Genomic DNA, 27133 nt, shown 5'->3' on the forward strand with positions numbered 1-27133 from the left:
AGCATTGTTAGATATAAAACCGATCATTTAAATTATATTATGTTTAAAAGATTTTGTGCAAATAAAACAAATGTTGCCAAGATTGGAAAAAAAGCATAAAATTGGAAAAAAATTTCATAGTCAACAATATTTTTTTTCATTTTTCTCCCTACCTTCTTTCCCTTCCCCCTCCTCCTAATAGAAAGAAAGTAATTTAGGTTCTCTCTATATATAACCATGCTAAACATTGATTCATAATCATCATACTGTGAAGGAAGAATCACATCCAAATAGAAGAAAAAATTAGAAAAAAAGACAATTCATAAGACAACTTTTTTTTTTAAATTGAAGTTGGTCTGTATTTAAATTCCATGGTTCCTTCATAGGATATAGATATTACTATTCATCACAAGTGTTTTAGTATTGACTTTGATTATTGTACTGCAGAAATGATTAAGTCTATCATAGCTGATGATCACCCTAATTTACTGTTAGTGTGTATAATGTTCTTCTGGTTCTGCTCACTTCACTCAGCATCAGTTCATGCAAGTCTTTCCAGGGTATTCTGAATTCCTGTTTTCTTATAGAATATTAGTATTCCATCACATTCATATACAGCACAATTTGTTCAGTCATTCCCCAATCAATGGGTATCCCTTCAGTTTCCAATTCTTTACCATTATGAAAAGAGCTATCATAAATACTTTTGTACATATGGGTTTTTTACCCTTTTTCATGATCTCTTTGGGATACAGACCTAGTAGTCATATTGCTGGATCAAAGGGTATGCATAGTTTTATTGCTCTTTGGGCATAAATCCAAATTGCTCACCAGAAAGGTTGGATCAGTTCACAACTCTACCAATAATATATTAATATTCCAGTTTTCCCATATCCCTTCCTACATCAATCATTTTTTTTAGTCATTGATAATGGCACCTCAGAGTTATTTTAGTTTGCATTTCCCTAATCAATAATGATTTAGAATTTTTTTCTTATGAATATAGATAGATTTAATTTCTTTATCTGAGAATTACCTTTTCAAATACTTTGACCATTTATCAATTGGGGAATGATTTGTTTTCTTTTAAATTTGACACAGTTCTCTAAATATTTTAGAAATGAGTCTTGTCAGAAATACTAGCTGTAAAAATTATTTCCTGGCTTAACTGCATTCCTTTTGATCTTGGCTGTATTGGTTTTAATTGTGGAGATACTTTTCAATTTAATGTAATCAAAATTATCTATTTTGTTTTTTATAATGTTCTCTATCTCTTCTTTGGTTATAAACTGCTCACCTTTCCATAAACCCGACAGACAAACTATCCCTTGTTCTCCTAATTCGTTTATGAAATCACCTTTTATGTATAAATTCTGTATTCATTCTGACTTTATCTTGGTAAATGGTAAAAGATGTCATAGACAGTCTTTCAGATAAAGATCTCATTTCTCAAATAAATAAAGAACTTTGCCAAATTTATAAGAATATGAGACATTCCCCAATTGATAATCAAAGGCTATAAACAGGCAGTATTTTCACCAAATCAAAGCTATATATAGTCAGAAGAAAAATGCTACAAGCCATTGTAGCTACAACCTTGATGTATCAACTTTACCCTATCAGATTGGCTAAAATGATTTGAAGGGGAAAGTGAAAAATGCTGGAAAAGATGTGGAAAAAATTGGAACATATTACTTTGTTAGATCTAGAATAAAATATTTCTGAGTTCAGATCAAGCCTCCAGTGTTCACTAGCTCACCTCTCACCAATCTACTGGGAAACAAGCAATATATCAATTATATATGTGAAATTATGCAAAATATTTGTTTCCATATTAGTCTTATTTCAAAAAAATCAAGAAAAATAAAGAAAGTAAGAAAATTATACTTTAATTTGCACTCAGAGTTAATCAGTTCTCTTTCTGGAAGTAGCATTTTTTTCCATTATGAGTCCTTTGGAATTATCTTGGATCATTGCCTAGGTTAGGGTAGCCAGTTGGTCATCATTGTAATATTGCTGTTACTGTACACCAAAAACTCCTAGTTGTATTAGTTCATATAGATCTTACCATGTTTTTTCTGAACCCCTTGTTATTTTTTTCATTTTTAAATTTTTTCCCCAATACATATGAAGACAATTTTCAAAATTTGTTTTTTAAAAATTTGAGTTCCAAATTCTTTCCTCTCCCTCCCCTCCTCTCTCCTTGAGAAGGCAAGTAATTTGATAATTATACATGTTTAACAATGTAAAACATGCTTCCATCTTAGTTATGCTATAAAAGAAAACAGACAAAAATAATAAAGAAAAATGAAATTTTTAAAAAAGGCAGCTAGGTGGTACAGTGGATAGAATGACAGGCCTGGAGACTCATCTTCTGAAGTTCAAATCTGACCCCAGACATTTACTATGTGGACCTGGGCAAGTCACTTAACCTTGTTTGCTTTATTTCTTTACCTATAAAATGAGCTGGAGAAAAAAAAATGGCAAATCATTCTAGTATCTTTGCTAAGAAAACTCCAAGTGGGATCATGAAGAGTTGAAAGTAACTAAACAACTGAGCAATAAGCAACAAGTTTAAAAAAATGAACTAAAATAATTGTTTTTGAGACAACTGCCTGCAGGGAGAAGCCTCAAAATGCATAGATCTTTGTACCTTCTAGAGAACAGTAAGGATCCTGCAGCACTATTGCCTGTCACACATTAAATCATTTATTCAATCCAAAAAGCAATTATTAAGTTCATTGTCATAATGATGATCACCAAAATAGTGTATTACTTTTGACCATAGTAAAGCATAAAGATTATCTGTTGAGGCACGGGGATGGGGAGATGCATGAGGTCCATATAATTAGAAGGAATGGCCAATAGGATTATTTGATATTGTTTGTTGTTAGAGACTTGATAAGTTAAAAAACATTCCTGGCTCTCTTTCTATAGCCTATAGCCTATTTGTTATTTGTCTCTTATTTGTATTTCTTTTTTTCCTCCCATTTTCCTAATTATAATGGGCTTCATAACTTGGGGAAGGGCATTAGGAGCTTTGATACACACATATATATGTATATATGTATGTATGTATGTACATGTATATTGAGATTAAGTCTCTCTATCTCACCCAGGCTGGAATTAGAGGTACTACTCATGGCCCAATCCCCTTGCAGATCGGCATAAGATTTTTAACCTGCTCCATTTTTTCAGCCTCGATCTGTTTACCCCTCCTCAAACAGCCTGGTACCTCCTAGTTCTCCCCCTCTACTTCTGATTGGTTGGTTTAGCCCAATGCCTTTTGGAACCCATGAGCTTGATCTACCTGCTTCCAGCTTCCCTAATAATAGGGATTACAGGTATGCTGGATATCTTAATCCATCTTTTAGGTTCTTCCAGAAAAGCTTTTCCATGAATTTGGGTTTATTTGTATTCCAACTCCCCCATCTTGATCTGTCATGAAATTTTTAGCCTATTATCCATAGAGTATCTTGTTTCTAGTATCTGACAATGGAAAAAAAAAAAGGATATTCTTTAGCTTGGGGACTTGTTAGTTAAAAATTAGAAAGAATTCTCTTGGGGAAGTGGGACAGTATTTTCCAATGTCCAATTTTTTATTCCAGTTAAGGCTTAGTATACTGTTGGAGGAAGTTTATTATAGTGGAAAGAATAAGGGACTAGCGGTCAGCAGACATGGGTTTGAGTCTGAACTCTAATACCTACTTGCTGTATGATCTTTTTTTTAAGTTTTCAATTTTTTAAATTAATTTTTATTAAAAGACATTATTTGAGTTTTACAATTCCCCCCCATCTTATTCCCCCCCCCCCCACGGAAAGCAATCTGTCAGTCTTTACTTTGTTTACATGTACCTTGATCCAAATTGTGTGTGATGAGAGAGAAATCATATCCTTAGAGAAGAGACAAGAATTCTAAGAGGTAACAAGATCAGACAATAAGATAGCTGTTTTTTTCTAAATTAAAGGGAATAGTACTTGCACTTTGTTCAAACTCCACAGCTCCTTATCTGGATACAGATGGCACTCTCCTTTGCAGACAGCCCAAAATTGCTCCTGATTGTTGCACTGATGGAATGAGTGTGTCCTTCAAGGTTGATCATCACTCCCATGTTGCTGTTAGGGTGTGCAGTGTTTTTCTGGTTCTGCTCATCTCACTCTAGCTGTATGATCTTGAGTGAATTACTTTTCTTTTCTCAGACTCAGCTTTCTCATTTGTAAAATGGGGATAATAATATTTGCATTACCTCCCTTGTAGGGCAGTTATGGGGAAATAATTTGCAGACTGTAAAAATGTAAGTTATTTTGATTGTTATCTGATACTCAGTTACAATTTTACTTCTATTAGATCATATTTTCCTACCTCCAGCAGATGGCAATGGATAACTAAGTTGCAAAAGAAGCTTTTTGAAAAATACAGTAGATGAATTTATATAGTACAAGCTTTTAAAGAAAATGCCCACAATTGTCTATGGCCCTCTCTTTTGCTCTATTTAAGTGTGAAATGTGAATCCAAAAGGCAACAGATGAGAAAATGACTGCAGTCTTTGGAATGTGATACTATTGCCAGAAAATAAGAGGGCATTGCAAACACAGAGGCAGCTTTAGAAATCAATACAAAACACAGTGCTGGCTTAGGACTCAGTACTATGTGGATGTGTGTGTGTGTGTGTGTGTGTGTGTGTGTGTGTGTGTGTGTTTGTAAGAATTAAGGAGTGGGAAAAAACCCTAGGAAAAAATAGGAGCAGAGAAAGACCTGTAAGCAGAATAAAATTAAATGTAAGGATATAAAGGAGGGGAAGTGGGGGGGGTAGAGATGGGAGAAGGAGACAGACAAAAACAGAGTGAGGTAGAATGAGCAGATGAGCTTTTTTAAGGTATCACATTATGAAAGATTAAGAAGAAACTTTTTGGAATTTTTAATTTTTAAGTTATTTGTTACTTTTTTTAATCAATGAATAGCTACCTTCTCCCCCTAATGTTCTCCCTTTCTCTCAAATTGAAAAAGGAAGAAAAATAATCCTCTCTGTTACAAACATAGATAGTCAAACAAAACAAATCTCCTGGATAGCCAGGTAATTCCACTTTCTCCCAAGCCCAAAGTCAATCTACATATCATATGGCTCCTATAGGAGGCTACTGAAATAGCCCAGGTGAGAGATTACAGTCTTGAACAAAGGTGTTAGCTGTATGGGGAGAAAAGAGGATATATGGAAGAAATGTGGTGGAGAAAGAAATGAAAGATGTGGCAACTGATAGGACAAGTGAAGTGAGTGAGGATCTAAGGTTGCCACCAAAACTTTATATGACTGCTTCCGGTGCTATCTTCAACAGTCATAGGGAAGTGCAGAAGCTAAGAGAGCTGGGAGATGAGGAGAGTTTGTTTTGAAGCAGGCAGAGAGTGAGATGCCTATTGGACATCCAGGTTGAAATATCCAATTGGCAATTGGTGATGTAGGTCTGGAGCTCAAGACTGAGAAATACACACATATACACATGGATGTACACATTGGGAAATCATCTGTTTAAGAGATGGTAATTAATGTGGTCACTAAGAGAAGAATATATAAAGAAAAGAGGGCCTAGGACAGAGTCACAAGAGGGGCCTACAGTAATTGAGCTTGACATGAATGATGAATCAGAAGTGACTGAAGTAGGTAAGAAGAGAATCAGAAGAGAACAGTGCCATGGAAAATCACAGAGGTTAGAATATACAAGTGATTGATCAACAATGTCAGATATCAAAGAGAAATCAAGGAGGATTAGGCATGGGAAAGGGCCAATATGAGATTTTTAATATGGATATTAAAAGATCATTGTTAGCTGGAAACAGCAGTTTTAGTTGAGTGACAATGTCAGTGACACAGAGCACAATTGCTCTGTATCCTAGTAAATAGTCTTCTTGAGTTGTTTCATGTGTAACCATTTTCTGACAATGAGCTTCTCTCTACTTAGGGTGGTCTCCAGATTTATAGTTCATTTCCAGAAACATATGTGAATCTACTACCCCTTTGTGGAGACTTCAGTGACTTGTCCTTTCCTGGCATAGTCCTCTGAACCTGAAGTGACCTTCTACTACAATATGGTATTGGAGTAGGGTTCCTTGTTGTTGTCTGAAACCTTTAGAAAGGGGAAGAAAAGGAAGAAACAACTCTCTGAGCACCTAAAGGGAGAAGAAAAAATTAGGAAAACACTATTTCTGTCTTTAGTTTTCTTTCTAAGAATTTGTCATAGCAATGAGAGTCCTTGAAAAGGAATTTTAGGGAAATGTGTCTGTAATAAATCTAACAAGAATCACAGAGATCAGTTCTAGGAAGTACTAAGCAGGTCATTCAGTCTGGGTCAGTAATAATAGAAAAAGGGCTCTAGGGAGATCATATTGTATGTGTGTAGTTGCTTCCCCCCCGCCTTTTTTTTTAGGTTTTTGCAAGGCAAACAAACAGGGTTAAGTGGCTTGCCAAGGCCACACAGCTAGGTAATTATTAAGCCTCTGAGACCAGATTTGAACCCAGGTTCTCCTGTGTCCAGGGCCAGTGTTTTATCCACTACACCACCTAGTTGCTTCCATTTCAATGAACCTTGTTTTCTGATATAAGCTTGAGAAAAGGTTGTTAGCGCTGGTAAACAAGAGATAATTAGTAACTTTAGAAAGAGCACTTTCACCTGACTGATGAGGTCACAATTCACATTGAAGTCAGTTTAGAAGAGAGTACAAGAAGAGGAAAACTGTAGACTGTTTTCTTAAGGTGTTTGCCATGAGAGGGAGGAAGGGAGACAGAATAGTTAGATCAAATGATGATTTGTGAAGATGAGGCGATATGGGCATATTTGTAGGTAACAGGAAAGCAACTGGCATATAGGGAGAGACTGAAGGTTAGTGTCAGAGTGGGTAAGATACAGAAAGGCAGCAGCAAGGTGGCACAGTGGATCCTAGAATCATCTTTCTAAGTTCAAACTCAGCTCAGACATTTACTAGCTGTGTGACCCTGGGCAAGTCACTTAACCCTGTTGGCCTCAGTTCCTCATCTTAACATGAGCTGGAGAAGGACTTGACAAACCACTCCAAGAAATGTCAAAAAAACCCCCTGCAAACCTGGGCAGCTAAGTGGTGCAGTGAATAGAGCACTGGCCCTGGAGTCAGGAGGACCTGAGTTCAAATTTGACCTTACTTAGCTGGGCAAGCCACTTAACCCCACTGGCTTAAATAAATTAAATTTTAAAAAAGAAGAAAGAAAACCCAAAACCCAAATGGAATGATGAAGAGTCAGGCATGACTTAAAAACAACTAGCAACAAACTATGGGAGAGGCAGAGAGGGCAATCTGTTGGAGATATAAAAGAAGAGGATACTTTGTGCTTGTGAAACAGGGGTAAAGGAGGAGAAAGGGAAAGACACGGGAATAGAAGACAAGGGAAAATGAAGGAGCTCTTGGTGAGTAGCCCCAATTTAGGGGTGTAATGTGTGAGACCAAGTCCACAAATGAAAGGGTAAGGGTATCATGGAAGATTTAGGAAAGGATAAAAAAGATTTGGAAATTTAATGTGGTAGTATGATGTTGAGCAGATTAGGGAGATATAAAAAAGAATTGCCTTATTGCAATGAGGGCACGGTTTAGGTTATGTACTCTCTCTCTCTCTCTCTCTCTCTCTCTCTCTCTCTCTCTCTCTCTCTCTATATATATATATATATATATATATATATATATATATATATATATATATTTGAAGTAGACTCATGAATCAGATGGTGTCCTAGAGACTCAGAAAGATTTAAAAAAATTTAAAGACAGCACTAGGAACTTGACTTTATTAGAAAAAAACCCCATCAACATATAAGTAATTATATGATATACAGTAATTCTAAAATGAGAGGCATAGATTTGTAAGTGCTATATAGTTTAGAATAAAGATATCAGGCAGCCAGTTAGTAAACCAGACACAGCACTGGATTTGCAGTCAAGAAAAGTAAATTCAAATCCTACTTCAGGCTTTTACTAGTGTGACACTGGACAAATCCTTTCACTTCTCTGAGGCTCAGTTTCTTTATCTGCAAAATGGAGGAATTGGAGTCAGTGGCCTTCAAAGAGCCTTCCTTCTCTGAGTCTATGATCCTATAAATATTAAGGATTGGAACAGTCAAGGAAGACTTTATAGAGACCTTAGTTCTTGATATGGGCCCTTGTAGAATAAAAGGGATTTGGATTTATGCAGAAAAGAGCATCATAGGAAACAAGAAGAATGACATGAACTTACTATCTTAGTAAAGATAGAATATTATGAATAAGCTTCTGACAAAGAAAGTTTATTAGCTCATCTTGGTCAGGGATTAGTAATTTAATCTTGTTTATAAATTCAGAAAGAAAAGACCAGGAGCCACAGTTGTTGCTCGATTTGCAGTTATCAATTTCCGTTTCAAACCTCTGATGATAGTAAAAGGAGTAAGTAACCAAACACAATAGATGGTAAGAACTGTTCATTTGTGTCTGTATGGTTCCTGTTTTTCTCACTCTTGTAGGTGTTTCTCTTAAACTATCTAAAAAGAGTTAAATTTTAAGCACACCAAATAATCAGGGTAGGAAATAATTAGCGTGTCAAGTCAAGAATGGGGATTTTCTGTATCCAAGGAAGTCAGATTTATCTCATTAAAAGTTGCTTTTTGTTTAAACGTAGAATTTTATTCCTCAAGGATTTTGTAGAGCCATGTTAACCTACCATAAAATAATAGATAGCTAATTATTCCTGATAAGCAGTCTGAACTGGCATGCCATTCAAACCGTTCATGAAAATTGCATTACACTGTACCCTTGTGTTGGACCAAAAATGAACATATCTGGAGAGATGGAGATGTGGGACAGTAGAATTTAGGAGTAGCAAGCAAAGTTTTTTAAATTTTATTTTGCTCATCTCTCTGTATACTTGGTCCCATTGAGGCAAACTAAGTGCCAAAATGGCTAGAGGGCTGGATCTGGAATCAGGGAGACTTGAGTTCAAATTCAGCATCTGACACTAAACTTAAAGATTCTCTGACTTGCCTCAGTTTCTTTAACTGTAAAATAGGAACAACAGCAGCACCTACTTCTCAGGGTTATTGTGAGGATCAAATAAGAAAATATTTGTAAAGTACTGAGCTCAGGGTTGGCACTTAAAAAATGCTTTTCCCCTTCCATTTCCTCTATTCACCTTGTTCCACATCCATAGATTTGCTGTCTATCATTGCTCATCTTACCCCCTCCCCAGTCTGGTTTCTAGACTTCTTATTTTTCTAAATAGCACCTATATCTTTACAGGGTACCTAGACTTAAAACTTCTTCCTTGCCATTTTCTTTTTGTTCATCCTCATTATATAATCATAGGTTTATAGATTTAGAGTTAAAATATATTTAGAATTATATATTAAATATTATTTAAAGTAATATATTATATATTGGAGTATATAATATATAATCTATAAAATAGAGTAATTTTAGAGATTATCTAGTCTCATTTTATTTTTTTATGGATGTATTACAGAATTCTGCTAGTCTACAACAAAATAAAAGTATGTCTAGGGTGGCTAGGTGGCGCAGTGGATAAAGCACCGGCCCTGGAGTCAGGAGTACCTTGGTTCAAATCTGGTCTCAGATACTTAATAATTACCTTTCTGTGTGGCCTTGGGCAAGCCACTTAACCCCATTTGCCTTGCAAAAAACCAAGAAAAAAAAGTATGTCTAACCAATAGTACAATTTCATCTGAAATTATACATAATTGTAATCTTTATTCTTTATCAAAAAACTCCAAACAAATAAGAAATCTTTTTCTCTCTTCCTCTCAATCCCATACCATTTCACCATTTAATTTTAAGATGAAGAATCTGAAGCCCAGAGAGGTACCCAAGATCACACTGGTTGCTTACCCCATCATATGACATTCTATTTCCCACCTTTGCCAAACCTGTTTCCCATATCTAAAATATGGTTCTTCCTCACCATGACCTCTTCCATATTTATGTCAATTGCTTTCTCATTCAAGGAACATTTCTATTTCCCTCAGTTGTTAGTGACCCTCCCCAATCATTGTGTTTAAAAAAAAAATCTGCATTTCTTATTTGTGAACAAGTTGTTTCCTCCCAGTAGAATGTAAGATCTTTGAGGGGAGAGACTGTCTTATTTTTGTATTACTATCTCTAGTATCTAGTATTTATAGTGTTTATATATTTATATATTTATATTTTTTATATTTATATATTTATAGTATTTATCAATAGGTGTTTAATAAATGTGACTGATCCATACATCATTACATATCTGAGTATTCTATATCAGAAATTCATGGTAAGCTAACAGCTTCATCCTCTTGAATTTTGCATATTGATGGCAAAATATTCTCGAAAATTATCTAACAAAGTAAGCAGGACTGACCATAGAAGGGTTGTTGTCAATGAGATAGCCATACAAAAGAGAACAATGACAAGGGGGAATCTGGACAACTGGGAGAAAGAGTAACTGAGCAGAGAATTAAGTTGTCTGGACACAAGTACTTCTTTCTAGAATCAATGGTAACTGCTATTCCTACAATTATTACCATTTCAAATTGAATTTTAAAACTTTTAATATAAGTTAAATTTTACTATTTTAAAATAGTATTAGATAAGAGAGTTTGATGTTTCTCAATGCCAATATTGCCTTATGGGTTTATGGTGTGATAAGATTATGTTACTATGGCTAGATTAACAGAAGGTTTTGAGGAGTAGAAAGTGCTATGGTTTTTAATTTCTGAGAACATTCATTTTTGACAAATGTCAAACATTTTTGACAATAAAAAACAGAAAAATCAGGTCTGCTAGGAATTCTATCCAAAGTACATCCTATTTAAGAAGCTAAGATAGATAAGCCTAACACTCTCATTTCACAGGTAAAGAAACACAGATACAGCGAGGTTTAAAATCTTGACCAAGGTCACACAAATAATTAAGGTTTGAGTTGAAGCTAGAATCCAAATTGAACGGTCTCTTAGACTAATATAATATGCTCCTTTCCTGAACTATGTTTTTCATAAACTGCCTTTAGTTCTCATGTTACTTTAACTTTATTAGAAGGTAAAGTAAGCTGCCCCAAATTCCACCAATCTAGTGGTTGGCATCAGTCAAACTTGATAAGATTTTCTAAAACCATAGGAATTTCCTTGTAAAAAAAGTTACTGAACGAACTTGATTTTTTTCTCCTATGTTGTTAAAATCTATATTTACCATCTGCATACAAATAACTTGGAGGTTTTTTGATTCTAATACTAGAATCAACTCCAACTTTGCCAGTCCCATTCCATTGACCCTTTCTCCCTTTGAAATCTTCTACCCAGCTTTTTCCTCATGACCAATAGATGGCACTGTGTCCAAATCTGGGGAAAAAACTCTGAAATTTGCAGAATTTAAGAGAACATGTCATTGTAACTTTCTTGCTCACTATAAATGGGAAATAATTAACAGAGAAAAGGTCCTATAATTCACATGGGCTGGGGAAGAAATAAGATAGCACCTTTATCTTCATGGATCTTCCTGATACTAACAAGATATATTAATTATAAAACAAAATGATAATAGCTAATATTTCTAGAGTATTGGTTTCCAAAGAACTTTACAAATATTATCTCATTTAATCATGATAACAACCCTGGGAGGTAGGTAATTTTATTACCCCCATTTTATAGTTGAGTAAGTAAGGCAAAAAAAGGTTAAGTGACTTGCTTAGGGTCAAACCATTAGTATGTGTGGAGGTAGGATTTGAACTTTATTCTTTTTTAAAAAATTTTAAAAGTTTTATTTATTTTGAGTTTTACAATCCCCCCCATCTTGTTTCCCTCCCCACCACAGAAGGCAATTTGTTAGTCTTTACATCATTCCCATGGTATGCATTGATCTAAGTTGAATGTGATGAGAGAGAAAAATCATATCCTTAAGGAAGAAACATAGTATGTGATATAGCAGAATTACATTATAAGATAACATTCTTTTTTAAATTAAAGCTTTTGCACAGACAGAACCACTGTAACCAAGATCAAAAGCAATGTATTAAATTGGGAAACAATTTTTATGACTAGTGTTTCTGATAAAGGACTTATCTCTAAAATATACAGAGAACTGAGTCAAATTTTTTTAAAAAAGACAAGACATTCTTCAATTGACAAATGGTCAAAGGATATGCAAAGACATTTTACAGATGAGGAAAGCAAAGCAATCCATAGTTATATGAAAAATTGTTCTAAATCATTACTTATTAGAGAAATGCAAATTAAAACATTTCTAAGATACCACCTCACACCTTTCAGACTGGTCAATATGACCAGAAAGGACAATGATCAATGTTGGAAGAGATGTGGGAAAGCTGGAACACTGATACATCGTTGGTGGAACTGTGAACTCATCCAGTCTTTCTGGAGAGCAATTTGGAATTATGCCCAAAAGGGCAACAAAAATGAACTCTATTCTTTCTGACTTTTTCCAGTGCTTCAACTGCAAATATACACACAAGAGTTCAGTTTAAACTATTTTTATATTTTATTTATTAATTTTTCCAACTATAGGCAATGATAGTTTTCAACAATCATTCCTTTTTGCAAGGTTTTGAGTTTCACATTTTCTCCTGGCCTCCCCAAACAAAACAATCTAATATTTATGTTAATCATAAATCCATATTAATCATGTTGTGAAAGAAGAATACAATTGAAATGAAAAAAACATTAAAGTGAAAAAAATACACAAGATATTTTTTAAAAACTGAAGATAATAAGCTTTGGTCTGTATTTAAACTCCATAGTTCCTTCTCTGGATATAGATTATATTTTCCATCACAAGACTTTTAGAATTCAGACAAAGCATTTTAAAAAGTCTTTATGTCTTGAAAGCATCAGCAAGGTGTGGAAGTAAGAAGTTCTTCCATCTTTTCATTATTCTTCTCTAAAATCTAGCTAAGTGGAATATTATCCTATCCCTATAGCCAGTTCATTGAAACCAGGAAAGAACCTCCTATATGCATACAAGATTTAAATATGAATATGTAAGAGGCTGATCTCCCTAGTTTCCTCTAAATCCAAATAAAATCCCTTCTTTTAGTTGAAGCCTTTCCCAACCTCTCTTAATTCTAGTTAATTATTTTCCATTTGTCTTAGATATAGCTTGGTCTTTATTTGCATGTTGTGTACCTCAATTTGATTGCAAGCTCTTTGAGGGCAGGGACTGTATTTTGTTACATTTTGTATCCTTTTACTTTAGCTTTAGAGTACCTAGTCCCTTGGAAGACACTCACTTAAGGTTCGTTTATGGATTGATTAATCAGTTGCCTAATGAACTTGATGAGTAGGAAAAGTGCTTTTGTTTAGAATCTTTTCATAAAGAGTCTAGGGGGGCAGCTAGGTGGCTCATTGGATAAAACACCGGCCCTGGAGTCAGGAGAACCTGGGTTCAAATCTGGTCTCAGACACTTAATAATTACCTAGCTGTGTGGCCTTGGGCAAGCCACTTAACCCCATTGCCTTGCAAAAACCTGAAAAAAAGAGTCTAGGATTCAGGAACAGTTTGTGACCCCTCTCTGGCCCACATCATTGAGCACATGCTATTGTTTTTTACTTCTATAGAATATTCCATCCCTGCACTGGATAATTTCTTAAACTGGGAAAACCTACTTTAAGGTTTCTGGTCTCTGTCTTATGCTCATAAAGTGAAGAGAGCTCATACAGCAATTATGAGAATCTATCCCAAAGCTCCTAGGAGGGATATTGTATGGATGTATAGGTTTCTCCATGAAAGTCTCCTATTCCCCAAATAGGCCATTCCACATCTTAGTTCTGATTCTCTCTCAGGCCATTGAGTCAGTTCAACTTGGGGCAATAACTTAATCAGGAGTTGTTTTGTCTTCTTAGCATCCATTGTGTCCAAAAATGAACAGGAATGAATAGTAAAAGGCTTCAAATAATGGTTACTGTCATACATACTGTTATACACAAATCTGATCAATACTTCACAATGGATATGCAATTTCAAGAATGGTATAGTAGAATTAAAGAGTGATAAAAAGAGTACTATAATGAACACTGGATTTAGAGTCAGCTAACACCTATTAATCTGTTTAATTAAGTTGTGAGTGGGAAGGAGATTTTTGTCTTCTGTCTGAAGACTCCTGGGAGTCCTAGAACCTTTGCACTGAGACTTTCTTGGGATACCTGGTTAAACAGAGTAGACAGAAGAAGAGATTCCCCTATAGCTTTTCTTCCTTTATCATGGTGCTAAAGTTGCCATGTAGGTTGGCTACTAGTAGACTCAGTATACAAGATAGACCACTTGATTATCTAGTCACATGTTTTGGAATAAGTGAAAAGATTAGAAGGGAGTATTGTTATAAGGAGGTTAATATGTTCTTTCCAGTTCAGGACAAGATCTAGCCACTTCTTTAGTTAGGGACGCAATTTCAGACTGACAGACACCCAAGGAAATACAAGACATTCCAAAGACTAGAAGAGATTTGAAGACAGCATGCTTCAGTGGAAAGAAGGCAAGCTAGTAGTAAGAAGACCTGACTTTTAATCCTGGTTATTCTACTTTGTGATCTTGGGCAAGTCTTATAAACTCTCCCATAATTTTGGGGATGCTAGAATAGTTCTGTTATCACCCAGAACCATAGACCATGGATATAATTAAAGAAGGGGCTATATTTCTAGAACCCTTCTTGGTGTAGGGATCTATACTAAAGATTTAGGAATGGTCTCATGCAAGAGGTGGCACTTGAGTTGGATAGTAAAGGAGGTAGGGATGCTAAGATGAAGAGAGAGTGCTTTCCAAGTCAGAGGGAGATAGCCTGCCCCAAAGCAGAGAGACAGAAAATGGATTGCAGTGAGTGAGGGACACATATTTTGGTTAGACTAAAAGGAGTGAAGGAGAATAATGTATACTAAGTCTGGAAAGCTAGGCTGGAGCCAGGGTAGGACTTACAAAGGGACAGCAAGGGAAGCATGATGGGAGAGAGTTGTCTTTCCCTCCAGTTCATTAGTCAGTGGAATTTTCAATAGCTGCTAATTTGTGCAGTCTTTGGGCATTAGGGATTTAGTGAACATGGGTTGTGTCCATGGTTCTTCTACCTCTAGTCTTGATCAGTGAATGATAGAACCAAAGGCTGCAGTAGCTCTTGGTTCTTAGGGTCTTGTAGTTCCAATCCGAAGTCAGCTGTTGCTCACATGCAAAGTGGTCAACTTGGCAGTCTCGAGCAGCAAGTCATTGAATGCTCCAATGTCCTCAGGGCATGCAGGGGGTTCAGTACAACCCCAGTTATTGCACCCCCCTTTCTCCCCCTCCCTGTGTCCTGAATAGTGACCTGAAAGTCTTTCTCAAGGGTAATGGAGGGGAAAAGGAAACCCCAGGCTAATATACCTGTGTCCAGTTTTCATTTTCCTTCCTCTCTGTATCCTAGAGAGACCCAGGGAAATTTTACTTCTGGTGGTGTTTCACAAATTCTATTTTGACTGTCTCCTTCTCTGGGGAAACTTCTGGTGCCTCTGATGTCTTCAAGGAACTAAGATGATGATACAGAAGTTCTGACTACAATATGGTCCCTTCAAGCTCTAAATCCATGATCTATGATCCTATTACCTGGGTTCTAATGAATGAAAAAAAATAAATGAAAAAAAACATTCATTAAGTTACTAGAGCTACAGTGACAAAGATGAAATAGCTTCTCTAGCTAAATGCATTGTGCAAATTTAATCGGATACAAAGTGTGTATGTATACACACACAAACACACACACAGACACAGGGTAAAGTCAAGGAATGTTGCTAGGGAACACATCTCTTACCTGATACCTTAGTGTTAATATTGCTGATGGATTTAGAAAAAAGGTGGCATTTGAGCTGGACAGTGAAGGAGGTTTTTAATGCTGAGATGGGGAGGGAGTGCTTTCCAAGACTGAGGGATACAGCCTGCCCCAAAGCAGAGAGACAGGAAATGGAATGCAGTGTGAGAGGTGCACATATTCTGGCTAGACTAAAATAAGTGAAGGAGAGTAATATATCCTGAATCTGGAAGACTAGGCAGGAAGACTAGGTGTGATGGGCTTACAGTGCTAAGCAGATGAGTTTATATTTGGTCCTAAAGGTAATAGGGAGCTATCAGTTTCCTAGAATAGAAGAATGACATGGTTAGACTTGTACTATAGTAATGTTACTTTATATTATATCAAACAGTTTGGAGAGGAAAGATATGAGATGCGAGGAAATCAATTAGCAGACTATTGCAACAATCCAGTCAAGATGCTATATTTGTATCACCCTGTTTGGAATTCTTTCTATTCCATTTGGTGATCTTCCCAGCATTATATCACCTGACTCCCCAGGTACATTGGTACCTTTATATATATCTTATATGAAAGTACACTTTATAAGAGGCAACATATTCCCTAGAATCCTGTTTACTGTATCTGGAAGCATGTATCAACTCTCCTCCCTCCCACATTCAGTATGTTTTCCCTTCTTGTATTATCTGGTAGCGTTTCCTCAATGCTGGGTCAGAGAAACTTCCTGTTTTGGCTACTAGGGTGATGGTGGGGGAAGTGAGGTGCTAGTCCTCCAGGACAGCACAAGTGCTTGAGAAGGAGAAGTGATTCTTTCTTGACTTTTGATTGTTCACATATTAATGGTCTAAGATATTTTTCTTTCATTATAAAGGCAATATAAGTTATGAACTCTTTGAGAAAAGGATGTCTTTTTCTCTTTCTAGATAATATAGGTAATGAACTCTTTGAAAGAAGGAACTGTCTTTTGTCTACTTGTCTTCCTAGTGTTTAGCACATAGTAGGTGCTTAACAAATATTTATTGATTGACTTATTCTTAGTTTGCAATTTGATTTCCCAAATTGCTTTACCTCATGGCTCCCCTCCCATGCATATTAAATAAGTTATATCCTTCCTCCATCCTGCAAAGTACCAGGAAGCAATCTCATTTTACAGGCCACGAAACTAGGACAACAAAGCTTAGTGGAAATCCATGAAGTGAGTTTGGGGTGGTCAAAATGACAACTTGGAGCAATTTGAATTTCCATGGGTGTGTATAATCCTGTTAACTGTGTTATGTTCAGGTCACATCCTCATAACAGTAATGGGAAACACCCCCCCCCACACACACACACACACTTCCAATCCTTAGTAATCTGATTTCTTGAAGTCTTATTTGCTTATGAACTACTGTAACTATATATATATATATATATATATATATATATATATTATATATATATGTATGTATATATGAAGCTGTTATAACAAACAGCTAAGAGGATGTGTTGTGTAGCCCTTGGCTATATCAACTTGCTTATTTTGTTTCTCTCTGCCATATACAAGCATAGCACTATTCCCAGGGGAGCTAAAACTAGAACAAGGGAAAAAATGCATACTCATGGTCACGAATGGTTATGTTTCCCCCTCTTTCTCCAAAGTTAACACCTGTGCTGTCTCACTTTTCCATTTTTCAAGTTAGTAGTTGCCTCTCAGGTGGGATCAAAGTGACAGATTGACAAAGGACTGTGATTTAGTTTTCATGTGCCCTTGAGCAACATTTTTATTCATGCCTCTCCCTGCTTTTAACACACTAGTGAAGAGGAACACATCCTATCCTTTCCTTTGGAAATGAGCAAACACTCAGTCAACATCTTGCACAGCTGTTCCCAACACCTGGGATAAATTTAATCAGAATCAGACACACAGAGAGGAGGGGGGATGGAAAGGCATCCTTTAGCAACCTTGACTGTCTGCATATTTCCTCTTATGGAATGGAGATGCTTTAAATAGGTGACAGATGTTGATTGAAGCTCAAAAAAGTTCTCATTCATAGCAAGATGCTGGCTTACCAGATGGTCTTGGTTCACTTTCTCTACTATGTGCAACTTAGGAAACATTTCTAGTGGTGGTCTAAATATAGATATGGAACCCAGGTTCCAAGTTCTCTTAATCTCTATACTTCTTAGCTATCAACTTCATTTTTTCCCCCTTTTGGTCTTTATTTTTCTCTAAAAGGCAGTTCAATAATTTTCTTGTTAGCTTATATACATACATATATATATATATATATATATATACACATATATATAGTCAAATGATATGAAACATATTTTTGATGCTTTATACTATTATTTTCTGATTATTTTGAATTTGTGAATCAATACAAACATTAAAAGAATCTAGTATATATTGAATATAACCATGCTAGGTCCTAGGGGAAGACACAAAGATTGGATAAGAAACAGTCCCTGCTCGCATGGAGCACATAGTCTACTAGAATATGACTCATATAAAAATAAATTAAGAAAATAATTTGTGGAATATTCAGTCTAGTTTGCCTAGAACATAGGATATACAAAGGGGGATAACAAGGCCAAAAAAGATAGAGCAGTACCAGAATATTGAATTCCTTATATGCTCGGCCTTAGAGATTGAATTTTATTCAGTAAATCAATTTAAATTATAGGTTTTGAAAATAAAGATAGACTTTTCTTTTGCTATTTAAGGTATAAAATCTATCCTGGAGATCCACGAACAAATTGAAGAATTTTAAGCAGAAGAGTGAGGTGGTAAGTCCTACACCTAGGCCAATACTTTTACAGATCCTTGTCTATCTTATTAGATGTAGGAATTCTCACTTTTGCAAATGGTGATCCATTTATGCCTTCCTATGTTGTGTAATTCTTGTCTAGTGGCCATGCACAAATAAACTGTATACAGCTAAGTAGGGCAGCTAGGTGGTACAGTGGATTGAAAACCAGTCCTGAAGTCAAGAGGACCTGACTTCAAATCTGGTCTCAGACACTTACTTGCTGTGTGGTCAACCTTGGGCAAATCACTTAACCCCATTGCCTTGCAAAAAAAAAATTAAAATAAAACCAGAATGGAGGACAAACATCATCATCATCCTCATTATCATTATAATCATTATCATCATCAATTCTTGTATATAACTTTCCATAAACCTTCCACTATCATTCGTTTAGGGAAAAGATTTTTAAACTTGGGGCTCCTGGATCCCCAAGGAGTTTCTGGATAGATTTTATAAGTTACATAGGAAAAAAATTTACATATTTATTTTCATTACCCTCTAACTTAAATTGATCATTTCCTTCAATTATGAATGTTTACAACAAACCACAAAAGTTTTAGGCTTAACTGGCTTGCCAAAGGGATCCATGACACAAAACAAATGGATAATTACTTAATCTAGGAAAATATTGATGTTGAGGAGATATATTTCTGTTAGGTAACATCTTATGATTATAGAAAGCACTGAAAAGCATTGTAAGTTCAATTTTTTCTAAATCTTGAGCCCCCCACTTTTGTTTTTTGTTTTCTTTTTTTTTGGCAAAGACACTAGAGTACTTTGTCATTTCCTTCAGTTTATTCTACAGATGAGACAATTGAGGCAAACAAGGTTAAGTGACTTGCTCAGGGTCACACAGCTAATAAGTGTCCAAAGCCTAAATCGAACTCAGGTCTTCCTGACTTTAAGCTCAACACTCTATCCACTGAATCACCTAGCTGCCTCTTGAAAGCATTATACAATTTCCTAAACGCTTTGCAGGCAGAAACAGATATAACATTTTCTTTATATTTTTTTTTAGGTTTTTTGCAAGGCAAATGGGGTTAAGTGGCTTTCCCAAGGCCACACAGCTAGGTAATTATTAAGTGTCTGAGACAGAATTTGAACCCAGGTACTCCTGACTCCAGGGCCGGTGCTTTATCCAATGTGTCATCTACCCGCCCCGGGATATAACATTTTCATTGGAATATATTATGGACCATCAGGACAGAAGGAGGAAAGAGATGAGGTCAAGAAACTGATCACAAAATGTGGAGGCTTTTTAAGTCTAAATAGAGATTAGTGTCTATCTGTTATATCAATCCAAGATATATGTACTGTTGACTAATTGTTCTCCAATTACATGCTATAATCTGAGCAGTGCATTAAATTGATATGTATGACTTTTCCTATGGAATTTCCTAGCCAATGTATTTTGAGTATATATGGAATTCTGAGAATTCCCTATTATATTCTAAGACTTGATGTCATGGATACAGTGCCATTCATAGGATCCAGAAGATGTCATATAGAGAAAATTCTCTTATGAAGTCTGTGTAAAATATTTTCCATATCCCAAACATGTTTCCTTAATAAAGATGGCATAACTGATTTTACAATGACTTGTTTTTGCAAATCACTTTACATTGCCTTGTTTAAGTCTCACCAGAATCCTGTAAGATGAGAATTAAATCATTATTATTATCCTCATTTTATAAATGTGGAAAAAGAGACTCAGCAGATTTAACCGATTTGGCCCATTTTACAAAGTTAGTCACCCCTAGTAATAGGATTTGAAATGAATCTTTCTGATTCCAACTCCTGTACTCAATTCAATATATCATGTGACCTCTCAAACACAGTATTGTTAGAGAAAGTTATTTTTATAATTGAATCTTTTAAGACATATCATATGATCAGTGGTAGGCTAGTAAATATTTAACAATCAGCTTTTTGAAAAAAGTATATATGTTACACATCTTAATCTAGTCTACACTATTAACATTTTCTCCATCATGTTCTTCATTTTAGACAATCAACAAAAATATAAATGAAACTTGGTTTTGTAACTTTTACTGATTTCTAAGATATTAACGCACACACAAAATTTAACAATCTGTTCTCAGGAGATGGTACTTACTAATTCTAACACATTCCGGCATATAATCTTGATTAATTTGAATTTGTGAATTGGAGATATCTTGTTGGTGGATAGATTTATGGGCTAAATTTACTTTTTTGAGTCAAATTATTTTTGTAATAACCAATGAATCAACAATATTTATTAAATTGCTGGTATGGATCAGGCATTGTGCTAATCACTGGGGATACAAATACAAAGAATGAAACAATCCTTACTGTCAAGGAGCTTATTATAATGGATGAGAGAACAAGTATAATCATACAATCTATAAATATTTCTATCAAATATTTATTAGTTGCAGCTACGTTCCAAGCATTCTGCTAAAATAAGTTAAAAAGTTCTGTTTTCTGTGTATTGTCACTTTCACCATCATTAGGAAATAAATAGCTCCTTGAGAGTGGAGATAGGATTCGTTTTGTGCTTATATCCAAGCTCTTGACACTATAACTGTCTATAGTAACTAATTTTTTTTGTCAAGATAATGGGGTTCAGTGACTTGCCCAAAGTCACACAGCTAGGTCATTATTAAATGTCTGAATCTGAATTTGAACTCAGGTCCTCCTGATGCTAGGCACAGTGCACTTATCCACTGAACCACCTAGTTGCCCACTGTAGTAAGTTCTTAATAAGTTATGATAGATTGATTAATTGATCATCTTGTCAAACACAAGAAGCAATCCCATGATTTCTCTGAATTTCTTCTTTCTAACATCATAGCTAAAAAGGTTCTCTCAAACTATTTTTTTAGTTCTCTGAGGATACTTTGATACTTGGTGACTTTGGAGTAAAAGTGAGAAAAGGAGAGGATAGGGAGAAATATAGGGGAAAGGGTGGCTTAGGAAGAAAAAAATCAGAAAGGTCAAACACTTGCAGATTACACTGAAGATTCATGCCTTCCTATTAAGAATACTTTCTTTGCTAAAAGAATTGATAGATGTTGATCATGATGAATACCAAATAATAACTCAAAATAGATATTTTTGATAAGAAATATTTATATATATATACACACACGTATGTTTAAGTATATATGTATAAATATCTGTTTATGTACACACATACATTTTACTATTTCTAATTATAGGGGAGAAGGTTGTAGGAGTTTAATCTATCTCTGAATCTTTATTTTTTTATTATTTTTTTAGATTTTTGCAAGGCAAACGGGGTTAAGTAGCTTGCCCAAGGACACACAGCTAACCCAGGTACTCCTGACTCCAGGGCCGGTGCTTTATCCACTATGCCACCTAGCCACCCCTGAATCTTTATTTTCAAACATTTCCTTTTTTTTTTTGGCGAGGCAACTGGATTAAGTGACTTGCCTAGGATCATGCAGCTAGTGTCAAAGACTGAGGCAGAATTTGAACTCAGGTCCTCCTGATTCCAAGGTTGTGTTCTATCCACTGTACCACCCACCTACCCCTGTCTCTAAATATTTATCACATTTTCTTGTGATTTAAGTGGCAGAGTCATTCCTGGGTACCTTGTACTATAGTGTCTTCCTCTCCCCCTCCCCCTCCATTTTCAGCAAATATATGACAAGAGATATATGAACAGCAAAACAGATGTCAACAAAAGCAGATATTTAGCACAGAACAAGATATTGTGGTACAGACCAAAGAAAGATGAGAACAAATAAATAAATGTTGACATTCAAATGCACAAAGGTTTGCTGGAAGGGGTATTTTAATGTCAAGAATGTTCCAGAAAAAAGAGTTGGTTGGATGACAAAGTATAATAGAAACTGGTGGGGTTTTTGTTTTGTTTCTTAATAACAGACAAAGACTTATAAATGAAGAAGCAACAGATCTGCTTGAACTTGTTCTGTGGACCCCTGAGCACAGATTTCTCTTTGTTCATATAGTATTTGACTAGACCAATTTTGTTTTTCTTGTTGTTTTTACTATAATCTACTGTTTTTGTTTTTTTTCTTTGAAAAAAGAACTTTTAAAAAACATATATTCAAGCTGTAAAGGTCACTAGGTATCACTATTGGAAAGATGACTAATTTGTCATTGGAGCTTGATTTCTATTTTCCCTTGGGGTGAGGCATTTTATTTAAGGTAGTGAATTAGAATTTTCAAAAGCATTTTTTCCTTTTTGGTCATTTAAAAAGTAAATTTATTGGGAATGTACAGAGTTAAATCATTTTATTGCCCCCTTCCCCCAAAATGTTAAAGGAAAATCATTTAGTAAAGAAAGTGATATACAGTTCTTTTTTGTGAAGCCATTGTCAAGGATCACATAGAAAGTCAAGAATTTGACTACATGGAACATATTGGCTTTCCTTTGTGGGGTGGTCAGCAAAATGCTGACTTTTAAGCCTCAATTAATGTACTTGGACCTACAAACCTTTGTCTAATGTACCTAGATCTAACCTAAATGAAGAAATGGGAGAGTAACTGTACTGTAATTTCATTGACACCTCCTCTGCCAATGCAGTTTAGCACTTTCTACAATTTATAATCTTAGTATTTATCTAGACTCTAGCCAAGGATGTCAAGCAAATAGAAACACTACCCTGATGAAAAAAAAATATTTATTTGGAAAACCATGAATGAATATTATCTATGTTGTATCATATTTGTATTTATTTTATTCAATGTTTCCCAATTACATTTTTTTAGGTTTTTGCAAGGCAAATGGGGTTAAGTGGCTTGCCCAAGGCCACACAGCTAGTTAGTAATTATTAAGTGTCTGAGACCGGATTTGAACCCAGGTACTCCAGGGCCAGTGCTTTATCCTCTATGCCACCTAGCCGCTCCCCAAATTACATTTTAATCTGGTTCAGTTCAGGTTTGGGACTTGAACCCAGTCCTCCTAACTTTGAGACTATCTCTCTATCATGCTGCCTCTGAGTGAAAAAATATAGGTTTAAAAACACTCTTGCATCAATATCATGACTATCCACAGAAATATGTAACACATATAAATGAACTTAAACATATATCCAAATAAACAAATGTACATAAATATTTATGTATGGCTGATTCAGAGGGGAGCTGCAGCAGCAGGCTACTACCTGCAAAGTGTTTTTAGTTGCTTGGAACAAGATACCATAGAAACAACATGTTTGTTTTTGTGTTTTAATCAATAAGAGTCTAAATTCATTGGAAGTCTAGAAACATCACAAAGGAATGGGGATAGGCAGATCCTTCCCTTGAGCACCTCAGGCCTTTGTTCTCATGTTTTGGTTCAGTGATCATGCTATGTGTAGTTTTGCCAAGCCCTCAGCTTCTCAAACTTTTCTAAAATAACAGATCCCAAATTTGCATCTAGGTCAAAGCCCAGAGTGAAGCATTCAGTTATGTAGTATACACTGTCTATTCCCCAAGTTATTTAGGTTTTCTATTTTAACTCCCAACAATATTTCTGAGTATCACTCAGTCATAGAAAGTTCTTTTTCTTCTGTGGGGGCTGCATGATTCTCATTTTTTTTCTCCCTTGAAGACCTTTACCCTGTGATTTATTGTATCATACTATCATATGACTGGTGTAAAACAAGTTCCATTGATTCCAAAACCCTTCTTCAAGGATCAATAAAAATAACTTGAGAAAAAATAATATTATATCCAATTTTATATATGGAATCCAAAGATCTTTTCCTTTGACTTATTTCCCCTCATTCAAAGTCTAACTTCTCAAGGATATTTCTGACCTTGCCCAAAGAATCACCCCATCCAGACCATCTTATCTAGGTGGAATTTTTATTGATTATTGGGTGGAGAATAGGTCCTTTTGAGTGGTCTGGCTTGTGATGAATCTTTTTGTTCAAGAGTATCTTCCCCCAGCCACTCATTAGAATAAGCCCACTTCTTATTATAATATTTATTCTCTTATTAATTGTTAACCAATCAGAATTGATTTTCATTCATCTGGAACAACACTTTTCCCAAAAGTATTTAACCATTTGACTAGTCTCCCAGGTTCATCTTGGTAATGAGAGAAATCACTGATCTCTATGAATTATTTGTTAGCTATAATTAATAAGTTGGTTATTAATTACTCCAAAATACTATTATGAAAACTTTTCATTCATCTCAAGCTCAACTCACATTTATCTTAGTTTTCAGTTTCTAAAGTACTTTCCTTCTTACAAAACATATTTTGCCCACAATAACTCTATGAGATGTATAGTACAAATATTCAGTCATTAGTATTTAGCAAGTATGTACTATGTGCCAGACACGCTGTCAGGTTCTAGGGATAAAAAGAGAACAATTTAACTGTCCTTGCTTTTAAAGATTATATAGTCTATTAGAGGAAGTTAGTCTAGGATTATAGGATAATAGATTTAGAAATTGAGGGGACATTAGAAGTTGTATGGACCAGCAACACTACTGTTCAGAAGAACTAGACTAAAATGTAAATGGGAAATATTTTAAAAAAATAAATAAAAATTCAGTAGAAAATTCTGTTGTTATTGTTGTCCAATCATTTAGTCCTCTGACTTTTCATTACTCATGCCAGGCCATCTATCATTCACTATCTTTCAAAGTTTGTCCAAGCTCATGTTCACTGTTTCCATAACACTATATATCCTTCTCATCCTCTGCCATTCCCTTTTTCCTTTGCCTTCAATCTTTGTCAATATCAGCACCTTTTCAACCATTCCCATTTTCTCATTATGTGGCCAAAATATTTAAGCTTTCAGCTTCAGAATTTGACCTTCCAGTGAATAGTCAGAATTAATTTCTTTAAGTATTGATTTGATTTTGCTGGCCAAGGTACTCTCAAGTCTTCTCTAGCAACACAATTCGAAAATGTTGATTCTACAATACTTAACTTTCCTCATAGTCCAACTTTCATGACCATACAATAGCTATTTAAAAAACCATACCTTTGACTATATAGACCTTTGTTGGCAAGATAATGTTTCTGTCTTTTAATATATTGTTTAGATTTGCCATAGCTTTTCTTCCAAGGAAGAAGTGTCTTTTAATTATATGACTACAGTTGCAGTCTGGAATGATCTTTGAGTCCAAAGAATATAAAATCTGACCCTGATTCCACTTCTTCCTTTGTTTGCCAGGAAGTAATGGGACTAATCAACTTGCAATTGCAGGGATCCTTAGATAGGACTCAGTTGCTTCCTTTCTTATTTGACATCAATGATCTGTATTTTAGACTAGATCTCTTATTTTATTGATAAAAAAAATAAATTTAGTGTGTGACTTGTTCAAGGCTGTACAAGGAGTGAGTCACAGAAGTGGGATATGAAAATGGCTCCTCTGACTCCAAATCCATTGATTTTTTCCATTGTTTAATGTTTCCTTTAGTTTAAGTATGCATCTGTGAATTCATGCATGTATGCAAGAACATAAAGCTTCATATAAGGATGCAACACCATTTTAATGGAGAGCACAAAAAAAGTAGATGGGGATCAGAAAAGGCTTAATTTTCACAATAACACCTGAGTTGAATTTTGAAGGAATAGAAAGGGTTAAGAAAAATATTATCTAAATATGTGTCTCTGTGTTTTCTAGATAGAAAATATCAGAGTGGGAAATGACTTGCTTCAGACCATGTTGCTAGGGAATATAAGAGCTAGGAGTTTTCACTAGAACCAGTATTTTGAATTCAGGTCTAGTGCTTTTTTTTTTTTTTTAGTGGTAATTAAGTTTAAGGGACTTGTCTGGTTCATACAGCTAGTAAGTATATAAGGCCATATTTGAATTCAAGTCCTCTTGACTCCAGGGCCAGGTTCTATTCACTGTGCTGCTTTGCTGCCCCTAACCACTTAGCTCTATAACATCACAGAATAGGTCATGCCTGTTTATTCAACTGCTCATTGTTGTGCACTGTTGGTGTATTCATTCAGAGGATAGATTCACAAATGGTTCTAAATGTTACAGTATGGACAGGTAAATGGCTCAGTAGATAGAGTACAGGGCCTGGAGGCAGACTGCAACTGTAGTCATGAAATTAAAAGACACTTCTTCCTTGGAAGAAAAGCTATGGCAAATCTAGACAATATATTAAAAGACAGAGACATTATCTTACCAGAAAGGATCTATATAGTCAAAGGCATGGTTCCTGAGTTCAAATCCAGTTTCAGACACTTCTGTGAGGCCCTGGGCAAGTCACTTAACCCTGTTTGCCTCAGCTTCCTATCTATAAAATAAGCTGGAAAAGGAAATGGCAAATCACTTTAGTATCTCTACAAAGAAAACTCCAAATGGGGTCATGAAGAATAGGATACAACTGAATAACAACTAAACCACAACAACAATATCCATATCTAGAGATCAAAGATTGTCTCTCTTGGAAAGATGTTGACTGGTGGCAGTATCTGAAGTTTGATGAGTATTCTATTTAGTGTTATCAAAGAACAATTATTAAAGATCAAGAGTATGATATCATGACTCTTGAGTCAAAGTCTCTGACATGACCCAAAGGGTCATATTACTTTGAGGGCCCTTTTCACTCCTTTG

The sequence above is a fragment of the Macrotis lagotis genome, chromosome 7 (genome assembly GCF_037893015.1).
Source record: "Macrotis lagotis isolate mMagLag1 chromosome 7, bilby.v1.9.chrom.fasta, whole genome shotgun sequence".
NCBI lineage: Eukaryota > Metazoa > Chordata > Mammalia > Peramelemorphia > Peramelidae > Macrotis > Macrotis lagotis.